At 41.5% G+C, this 10401-nt stretch overlaps 1 long non-coding RNA gene across 1 annotated transcript; it reads right to left on the reverse strand.

The window, feature by feature from the left end:
* Nucleotides 1-597: 597 nt before the first annotated feature.
* LOC146253525 (uncharacterized) lies at nucleotides 598-8570 on the reverse strand. The gene is made up of 4 exons (XR_014731714.1): nucleotides 8501-8570; nucleotides 2119-2199; nucleotides 982-1019; nucleotides 598-674 (listed from the first exon to the last, which is right to left on the reverse strand). It is a non-coding gene; the product is annotated as an uncharacterized LOC146253525 (long non-coding RNA).
* Between the last annotated feature and the right edge of the window lie 1831 nt (nucleotides 8571-10401).

The following is a 10401-nucleotide window of genomic DNA, read 5'->3' on the forward strand; positions in this document are numbered from 1 at the left end:
CTGAATGGTGTCGTCCCAGAAGATGGTCAAGCCTCTCTCTCTCCACCTCGTTTACAGAGTAATATAGTACCTCGCTGCAGGCATGATTGCTCTCTTAATGGAGATATTCTCCTACACCTCAGCCTGAGCCCTTGCCCCCACACCACCCTGTTTGCTAAATATCTAAACAAAACACACGCGCAACAAAACCCAGAGAACACATTTCACACACTGCTTCTGTGGTCATTTATCTTTGTTGTCGGGCTACAGAATTATGAACAAGGGAGAAATTAATTTAGAGCCCAACACCTCCCCCATCCCTTGCTATCATGAGAGCACATCAAAAGTGTCAGCGAGCACTTGGGTTGTTTATGGGTTCCTTCTTGGCAGCGTTGTGTTTCAGGGAGATATGGAGATCCCTGGAAGGGGAATGGATTTGAAATTTTGAGCCATTCTAACAGAGGACATAGGTTGTAGTCAATACGCTGCTTCATAAAGAAAGATAATGAGGAAAAGAGTAACATATGTCACAGCTGGCTAAATATATGAACATTTGTTGGCAGATTTATGGGTCGAAATAAAGGACAGGGGAAGAGCATTTGCTATAAACTTTATGGGCTGTTGATTTCCACAGGCAGCAAGGTGATTGTGGTTTGGCAAGAATTATCTCTCCTGCATTCACTCCGCCGGAAAGTCTTCAGGATTAGTGAAAGAGAGGGAGATTTTAATTAAGGGGTATGTCTCCATCAGGTGGGTGTGTACATAAGCAAACACACAAATACATACCTTGAACAGGAAAGCACAAACATACACTTTCTCTCTCACACACTTGCACAAAACACTTTAGAATACAAAACAACTGACACACTCGAAACACATGACAAACTCAAGCACCAAACCTTATAGCACACCAAACTGTAGACCAAAACATATACATTTTGTGACATGGAAATAAGACTTTAGCTCTCTGCGGTAATTGTATAGTAATTTCAGACCACTTACCATTTTGTGAAGGTGGAGGTCCGAGTCAGTTGAAAAGCCTGTGGAGAGGAGTAGCACCATTAGTAGCTTCCTGCAGCCAAATAGCAGGTCTCGGACCACCCAAATGACTATTTTGGGGGTGTTGGATAAACCCTGATGGAGTGGATGAGAGGGTTTCATTCTGTCCAGGATAAGTAGAGGCACACAACGCCCCAGACACCTCTTATATCGTATTCTCTGTAAGATTCTCAGCCACTAGGAGTGTGTACTTTTATTTAAAATGACCATGACCATACTGTCACACTGGTATTTTTACCTACTGAATCTACAGACAATTTTCGGTTAATTACCATCACTTTTCTCTAAAGGGCATTATTGTATACTTGTGTGCAATGTGGAAATTATTTAATTGTGTTTATTTTAGTAGAGTTATCTTTGAAATGTAATGCTTCAACCTTTGCAGCAGATTTCCCTTTGCCCCATGTGTCCTTTCTTAGTACAGTTCAATGCTTCACAATGCCACATGGACCATATAGGGTAACACAATGTATTGTGTATACCTTCAATATGTAATGGGTGTGCATTTGGCATTTTCTCATGCAATTAATGGCATGAATGAAGTCCACAGAAGGATAGTTAACTCAGAATGAATGACCTTTTGGGGCCATTTTCTTGTGCCCCACATCTTCAAATGCAAATTAGTTTTGGGCTTAGAATCACATGAGAGGTTAGGGTTAGGGGTTAGGGGTTAGGTATGACACAAATCTCAATGGCAGTGAATTTAATCTGTGTGTGTGTCTTCATTGTACTCTATGCCTTCCAATGCGCAGGGAAATGGATGTGTTTCACAGAGTGTCTCAGATCTGTCAGATGTCTTTCAAGCCAAGTTCCAGAGTGCGGATCCCCCAGTGTGGTAATTTAGTCTGACAGATGTCTTTGGAATACCCAATGAAAACATTGATCTGCCATGATCTGACTGAATTTCCATTTGGCTCTCTGCTGGGCCTGCTGTCAGTTAATGTGCTCTTTGTGGTATCAAGGCACAACCTTATTAGACTTCCCAGTGGTAACCCTGTCCCGCAAAGTCCCGCATTCCGCTTTACCACAGACATATGCACATTTAATTAGAATCAAAGCATGTTGATAGTGAAAATGTACCGCATCGAGCTGTGCTTTTGCAGGGAGGTCCAGGAACGCGTCTGTAAAGAGAGATGTTCCCCTGTGCTCGGAGATAGAAACCTGAGGGAGACAGAGGTTGAGTATGTTGATAACTGTTGTATGTGATATTTTATGAGATCCAGCATCGCATCAGTGCCGGTAGACTTAAAACAAATAATCAATAGTGTATTTAAGTCCCTGCTTGTTGCTGTGACACATGAACTTTCTGTTTTAAAATTGAAATGTGACCCTAGCTAGCTACACTCTTACTGTCAACTTTGGTATTGCAAAACCTACTGCAAAGTAGCATTGATTTTCTTGCGGTGGACTTTTCTAGCTACTGAATTGCAGAATGTTCTCAATCCCTTAGCATTCCTGCACATAGTCCAGCATGACTCTTTTATCAGATATTGATAGGGAGAGGTGGCAAACTCACACACACAAGTAATAAACAGTATGCTTTAGGCTCGTTAATACATTGTGAAAGATTGCCACTCCCCATACACACACAAATAAACACCCACCCACACACCCTCACAACACACACACTCCTCACTAGATCTCCTTAATTCACACCAACCCTGGGAATACAAGATAAATGGGACCAATAGCTCACCATGGTGCCAGACCTCAGACACTCAATAGCTGGCCAATTACATGCCTGTAAAAGTCAGGCTGGGTGTTCAGTTCTAAGTCATTAAGACCCCCGCCACGGGCCTTTTGGCATGGCCCAACACGGAATTAGCACGGAGTGGAAGGGAGCCCTGAACACTGGAACGAGAGGTCAGCCCACCACACTATTGCTCGAAAGGGGGAAAGTGTGATGTGTGTGTGTGTATATGTGTGTATGTGGGGGGGGACTGAAATTGCATTAGAAGGCTGTCATGGTCGACTAGAACTACACTGAATGGCCTTCTGTTTTCCCCAGGATGGCTGGTCCTGCTGCACAGAGTGGTTCATGAGACAGGAAATGGTACAGTACAGTGTACCCATGTTGTGTGTATTGTCTCTAACCAATCGATAACCTTTATTTTTCCAAGGCCATGTAAATCATGCATTTAGGTTCATGTTTGTTCATTTTAAATATTTAGTAATTTCATACTATATCTCAAGCTCAATAATACACTCAGGGATCACACAAACAATGCAGCATCAGAAAAGCTCAAATATGTGTAGTATTAACTGTATGCCATCCAAGCCAAGGGGTCACGGTCAGTGACCTGTCAGCTTGCAAGCAGTTTCTTCCATTTCTGAAATATCCTCAGTCCAATCCTTATTCTCAGTGCTACACCAAACCACAAGCAATCACAGATAAACCACTAATGACTGTGTGCGAGTTGGAAGACTGCTTCTTTTTTTGACACTTTTATTTCAAGGTCCACAAAAAGGCCATAGTCTTTTAACAGTTGTGTTTAGGTGACTGTACTGTACAAACAAGCTTAGATAAGGGGTGATGTAGCAATGCGGTTGACAGCATGCCCTTATTTTAGTATACTGATATTAAATGTGATTGGAGTTCACCCCACGTAACACTTTCATCGTTCAGACTTAGTATACTAATCAGTCCATCGAAGTGCCTCTAAGTGGAACAATCAGCACCCTATCGTAGTTGTTTGGCCGGATGCACCAATGGTATAAATAAAGGTAAGAAGCCACAGTGTTTATGCATGTGGTCATACTGATTCCTGATCGTGTTCAAGTGGGTCCGGAAGGATTGGGTTGCGAGAAAGGAGACACAGAGCAGAGCTGCATAGTTGTTTCCAGCCTATGGTCTGCATCTCTCCATGTCACCGGCCATCTCCAGAGGAGGGGGATCCCTTACTGAACTGCTCTTCCCAAGGTTTCATACATTTTTCACTTTGTTTTCCTGGGAGTTTTTCCTTGTCTCCTTTGAGAGTCTTAGAGTCTTAGCTCAGGTGAAGTTCTATGGGCTAATGTGACAATGCTTGAAAAAAATAACATTTGATTTAAGAGAGATTGGTTTGAGAAATTGGAATGAGTTGCTGGGTGGGAGTGATGGTGGACATGAGAGGTGAGGTGGACAACACACACCCTAAGAGACAGAGAACAAGTGGGAGGGATAATTGTCTTAGCGGAGCCTCATAAAGCTCCGGTCATTAGAGTTAATCATCCCGTGCTGTCACCTGTGCAGCTGTGATTATTGGACTATTATTGTCACCGTGTGGGCACCGCTCAGGGCTACCTCTCTCTCGCTCTCTCTCTCTCTCTCTCTCTCGCTCTCTCTCTGTCTCGCTCTCTGTCTCTCTTTCTCTCTGTCTGTCTCTCTGTCTGTCTCGTTCTCTCTCTCTTTTGCTTAAACTTTCTCTCTCTCTAAGTCTTTCTTTTTTCCTGTCTTTCTTTCTCCTTATTTTGCTTAATAATTATGTCTGTGCCTCTTGCAACCTTTTCTTAAACTTTGCTCTCTCGCTCTTTCACTCTCTCGCTGTCTCTCGCTCCTTCTTCAGTCCCATTGAGCTGCCTTCTCACACTCCATATTAGTTGAGATCGATGAGGGCCAGTTCTCACAGCCATGTCTCACTGTTTTTCTCAGTTCTCAATTGCTAGAACACTATTTCTGAAACCTTACTCCATTTTCTGTAAACATAAAACACAAAACCTCATCTTCAAGCACTATTTACAAAACCTCCGACTTTTCTTGCAAAATGAAACTTTCGCCTCAAAACAGTTTTACCTGTGCTCAAAATCAAACACTGCTCTCAAATCATAAACAAAGTGATCAACATGATATACTCTATTAAGCAGTCAGTAAACAATACACCAACAAATAGAAAACACACTGATCAAAACATATAGTTCACATTGAGAAGTACAATTTTAATCTCAAAACAAATTTAATATTTATCCGTCATTGTCTTTTGTCAAAATGTTCTATCATAGTAGCTCAAAATTGATCAGAAATTACTACTCTGCTTTGCTCTTTGCACGTTTTTTTGTTCTTCCTCCTGCTTGTACCCCTATTTTTACAGTACTGTACCCTGCATCTCACAAACTTCCTTTGTCTCTGTGATACTGTATCTATGGTCCTTTGTTGGTATGAACCTGCAACCAGTAAAAATCTATTGAGCAGTCAGTACTGTTACTGTAACAAATGGAAAGCACAATGTTCAGGGCCATACAATGTATTCATTGTACAGTATACAGCCTACAATGCATTGTACTACAGTATACAACAGTATATAAAAGGGACAAAAATATGAGTAAACATGTGATCAATGTGCTTCTTCTTGTCTTTGGGCTGGGTCAGGCCAGAGCACTTTGTTACTGTAACATCACAGGCAATATTTTCGCACCTTCAACAACCTGTTTGCTCTAAACTGGCTTATATTGGTTGTGTCACATCATTTGAAACAAGTGAAATCAATTTGGAGTCGTTGTGTTTATAATCAATGACATGTTTTCTCTATTTGTATTTGATTGTTGCCACTTATGTTTACCAGTATGGATGGCATGTGCATTAGAGTTCAGAATATGTTTTGAAAATGAGAATGTGTAGAGAATGAGAAGTTTTGCTGAAAATTCTAAGTGAGATCTGCAAATTGTGTTTTACCATGTGAAATGGTTTAAGGTATCGACAACAGACTTGAAACAAGTGCATGTATTGCTGTAAAATATCCCTCTTGGTGTTGGGCACAGTTTGGAAAAAGTAAAGTTTTTTTCAAACTTCCCATCAGTCTGCAAATTCCCTGCAACAAAAGCTAAAGTCAAAGACAGAAGTCTTGCGAAAACATTATGGATGACACCTCCACCAAGCACTTTTTTTTTCATCCTATCACCCATTCCTGTATTCTTATTGATTCATACTGTAAGTAAAGAATTCATGCAGCCTTGCTCCGCTTACTGAACAATGGCCCCTCCTGCTGCCCTTCCAGTAAGACAGCTAAGCTCCAAACAATGGATTTAACAGGATTATAAAGGGCATCCGAAGCATAGAGCATCGAGCTATGAAAACACCTACAGGACAAGGAGGATCGTACACATTCAACAACAGAAGATAAGTCCTTGTGCTCGCCCAGTAGTTCTGCTCACCAGGCATTGGTCAGGTCTGGTCAGGTCAGTGTGAGCATCTCTGGGACTTGTGGACCTCTGAAACAGGGTCAGGGAGGCAGTGTGGGTCCATGTTCTGGAGGCCTGAAGTAAAAACCCAATTATCCCAGCATTTCAGTCAGGCTTAATTAGGCTTGTCTGATGTGCAGCGGATTCATTATGTTTCTAATTAAGTCCCTATCAGTCCCAAAGAAATAATGGCTTTATGGCACATCAAAACCAAGCCGCAGCACCCTGACAAGATTACATTGTCATCTCTTGACAATCTATGGACCGCCAGAGTGGAAGGGTATGACGGCATGGGGGTGGGGTGTTTAAGGGTGCCACCCACTTCAAGGGGGCCAGTCTACATCAAGGTTGGGGAGGACTCAATGAAACCGGGATAGGAGGCTCATCTATCCAACTCATCTAACCCCCGACTTCCCCCTTATGGATATGAAACAGCCCCCCCTCTCGACTCCACAGTGACGGCATAAAACCCATAAAAGAACCCACAAAACCAGTACCCCCCCAACCCAGACCCCACCGAAACAGGACCCCCTCCTATCATTCTGGTTTCCATCTTTGACCTGGAGATGGTGAAGACAAGACAAGTCCAGCTTTACATCCTTCCATCCTCCCAACCACTGTCTGGGGGAACTTCAATTTGATGCCTGTTGCCTTGGCGCTGAGTAATATTAATCTGTTACTCCTATCCTGTGGCAGCATTTACTTCCTGTCCTGTGGACTGGAAGTGAAATGGATGTTACCGTTTGAGTCCTCAGATTGCTGGGCGGGGGGGAGAGAGAAACCTTTATTTTCATTTCACTGCAGAATATCAGTCTGCATGGTCTCCATGTCAAACACTATGCTAGTGATATCTTTAATGATGCTCCCTCAAAGCTTTTAAGGACAATATGAAGAGGTGATGAAGAAGTCAGTAGAAATAACCTTTGCCAGTGCAGTCTAAGCAGTCTAAGTCTGAGCTTAGAAAAGCAGTAAACACACACAAACACAAAAAACATGTCACAACTACTCAACCATACACTGCAGCCTGGCAAGTCCTTTGGCTTCGGTGCAAATCTCCTGAGTCCTACACTGAAGGAAACAACAAACAGGCTTCATGATAGTTCCAGGCTTGATGTAAAAGCCTTTCTTGCTGAGTGAATGGGAACAAATCCTGATTAGAATATCCCAAAGCAAAGGAGAGTGGACTCTGGAGAGAAGAAGTGAGTTTTTGATGTGTTCAGAACATGTATAAAATGCTTGGATGATGAACAGAGTGATTTGGCTTCTGCAGGATGAAGCCAACATCTCAGTGCTCTTTTCCACCATAATATGATCAACAAACTGTAATAATGTAATTTTTGACACTGATTTTGTGAGTGAAGTTAGATAGCCTAAACTTGGCCAGACTATGCATTTTGAGACAAATGTCAGTGGCAACAGTGGGAGCCAGCATCTCACATACAGTGTAACACATCAACGTTGTGCAAAACCCTCATGTTCCCCAGGCCAATTTAAAGTCAGTGAGTCTGGGGTGAAATCGAAATCAATAGTAACGAGAATATGGCTCTGGTAATAGTGACCACTGGTCCAGTCACTACTCTAATGAGGAGACTAATTTTCTGCCTGATCAATCATAGTTGTAATAGAAGCCAAAGCATTAGACCTACAATACAGTACCTGAATACTGGATCAGCTAAAACACTTTCTAACTTTTAACACACAAACAATATTTTATTCAAAAGTATGTATGAACTAATGTACACAGGGTTGGATGTTTTGCATATATTTCTGCATACATTTAGCTGTTAACAACTATTGACAAAAACAGCCATTATTGGAGGTAACTAAATTCTAAGGATACAGCATGCTTGGCAATCCGAATTCTCAGAAATGTTTGTGTATTTGTGTGTGTAGGTGTGTGTATTTGTGTGGGAGAGAGAGAGAGAGAGAGAGAGAGAGAGAGAGAGAGAGAGAGAGAGAGAGAGAGAGAGAGAGAGAAATGGGTTTTGGGGGATATTATTTTATCGTCTACTGGAGCAGAAATATAAGCGACGGCAACTGCTGCTGGGTGACATTTTGTGGAGCGATATAGGAGAGAGAACAGGAGTTATATTTCAGGTGGAAGGCTGTAAGGCACATGTTCTTGGGTAACTTAACAACCAATCTACAGTATCTATGTCCCGTTATTGTTTTGAAATGTAACTATTGCATGAAATACAATTTGACTGTGTGATTACACATTATTCATTTAGTTTGGGGTGTCCTGTATTATAGCTTTTAGAAACATTTTCTATCATTTGTTGTTCTCTGGCAAAATATGGTTACCCACAGTGTAATACAGAAGCTGCAGTCCTCAAATGTTTTATTTGGTCACATCTGTTGAGCTGTCGCTGTTCATCTGTTCAGAGGAGAGGATTGAAAGAACTGTCAGAATCAATAAAATGATGGATACTTACAGCATGTTTGACACTCAAAACAGATATCTACATTGATTTTTCAACTGACTGTTACAAACATCAAAAACGCTGTGAGTTGTACGGAATGAGACTTCACATACAATCATGAAAACACAACAACAAGAACACAACACCGAAAGAATGTGTGTCAATCCATCAACAAACAAGTTCAACAACAATGCTGTTCTCATAAGTGGCTCTTTCTTAAGGGACCACCTTCAGAGTATGTGCTTACATTTCTGGACATGGAGAAGACAAAGTGTTTATTGTTTGTGGTTTCACCAGTAAGGCCAGACATACCATAGCATACTCCTGGAATGAGGTATGTTCCTGTAGAAAAGCATGGGGTTTTCAGTTGGGGTAGGGTGACGTTAGTCCATTCACTGCAACCTCTTACTCTCTCCTAGGAAATCAGGCTTGGGAAAGGGGAAGGGAGTTATCAAGGTATTTTTCACTTTTTGGCCAGTGAAATGCTGTCAGAAGGCATTCAACATGAAAGGATACAGAGATGGAAGAATCATATTTCTTCCTTTCGACCGGCACATCATTCATCTGACCCAAGCCTCAGCTGAATGATTACAAATACATTGGCCTCCATGCCTGGACCTCGGCGAATGATGTCTTTTCAGTAGCTGTAATTCTACGCCTCACCTCATGCACTCGCCCTTTAAGATATTGATCTCTGTAATGAGGGATGAGATTTCATAGCTTTTGAAATCATATACCAATAATTTTACAGATGCTCCAAGATTGGCTTGCTGAACGAAATGGCCTTGCTGTTGAGGATAGACACCTACAATAAATATCAGGGTTAAATGTCGCTTCAGTGTCTCTGACTGTTCAGAGAAGAGGTGAAAATCTATGACTCCCAAAAGGAATTGATCTGTACGAGAGGTGAAATCAAACAATTTGGTTCACTTCAGATCAGATTGTAGTACATGAAGATTCACATTTTAGCTGCAACTCTAAATTAGGTAGTGAATACTACTTAATTAACCTCATAAAATGATCGTTCTATCAGTCCCTTTTTGTGGAAGTAGTTAAAATACATTGTACGGGATTGGGGGGGAAATGTTTAAATCCCTTTTGTGGAAGTAGTTAAAATACATTGTACGGGATTGGGGGGGAAATGTTTAAATCCCGGACTATTATTTAGAATAACATAGTGAGCAGGTATTATCTTTCCTGGGAGACCACATTTACTGTGATTTAGTCTGCAAACGTGGCTGCCTTTTACTTAAAAATATAGCTCCAAGTATGAAAAACAAAAACATGTGGCATTTCATTTTACACCTCATTTAGCAGGCAAAGCAGATAAGCCAGTATTGCCTTGTGGCAGAGGGCTTGCTGCCTCAGAAAAGAAGGCTCCTTTAATGGCGACAGAATTAGCAGAGCTAAGTGTTTCACACTCCAAAGGTCAGGAGCATAAAGTGATGGAATATTAGCTTGTGTAACACAAATGAAATCAATTGCCTCCATGGTTCTTGAAGAGCGATTATTCTGGACATGGTGGCTGTGGCAGAGCTTTGAATTATGTCAGAATATACCAACTCTTACTAGGGGAAGGAGTTAAAAGCCCACTGGATCATACCATGTGTGCAATTTAAAATATATATATATTTTAAATCTATTGTGTAATATTCTTTGTAAGTGACAGACCCTGCATGTACCTGACCCTGCATGACCCTGCATTCTAGACCCTGCATGTACCTGCCTAATCAGAGCCTTCTCTGTGATCATTTAACCTGTCTTAACCATTTGTTTCAACTGGTTA

The sequence above is a fragment of the Hypomesus nipponensis genome, chromosome 17, assembly GCF_054491055.1.
Source record: "Hypomesus nipponensis isolate SF chromosome 17, ASM5449105v1, whole genome shotgun sequence".
Lineage (NCBI taxonomy): Eukaryota > Metazoa > Chordata > Actinopteri > Osmeriformes > Osmeridae > Hypomesus > Hypomesus nipponensis.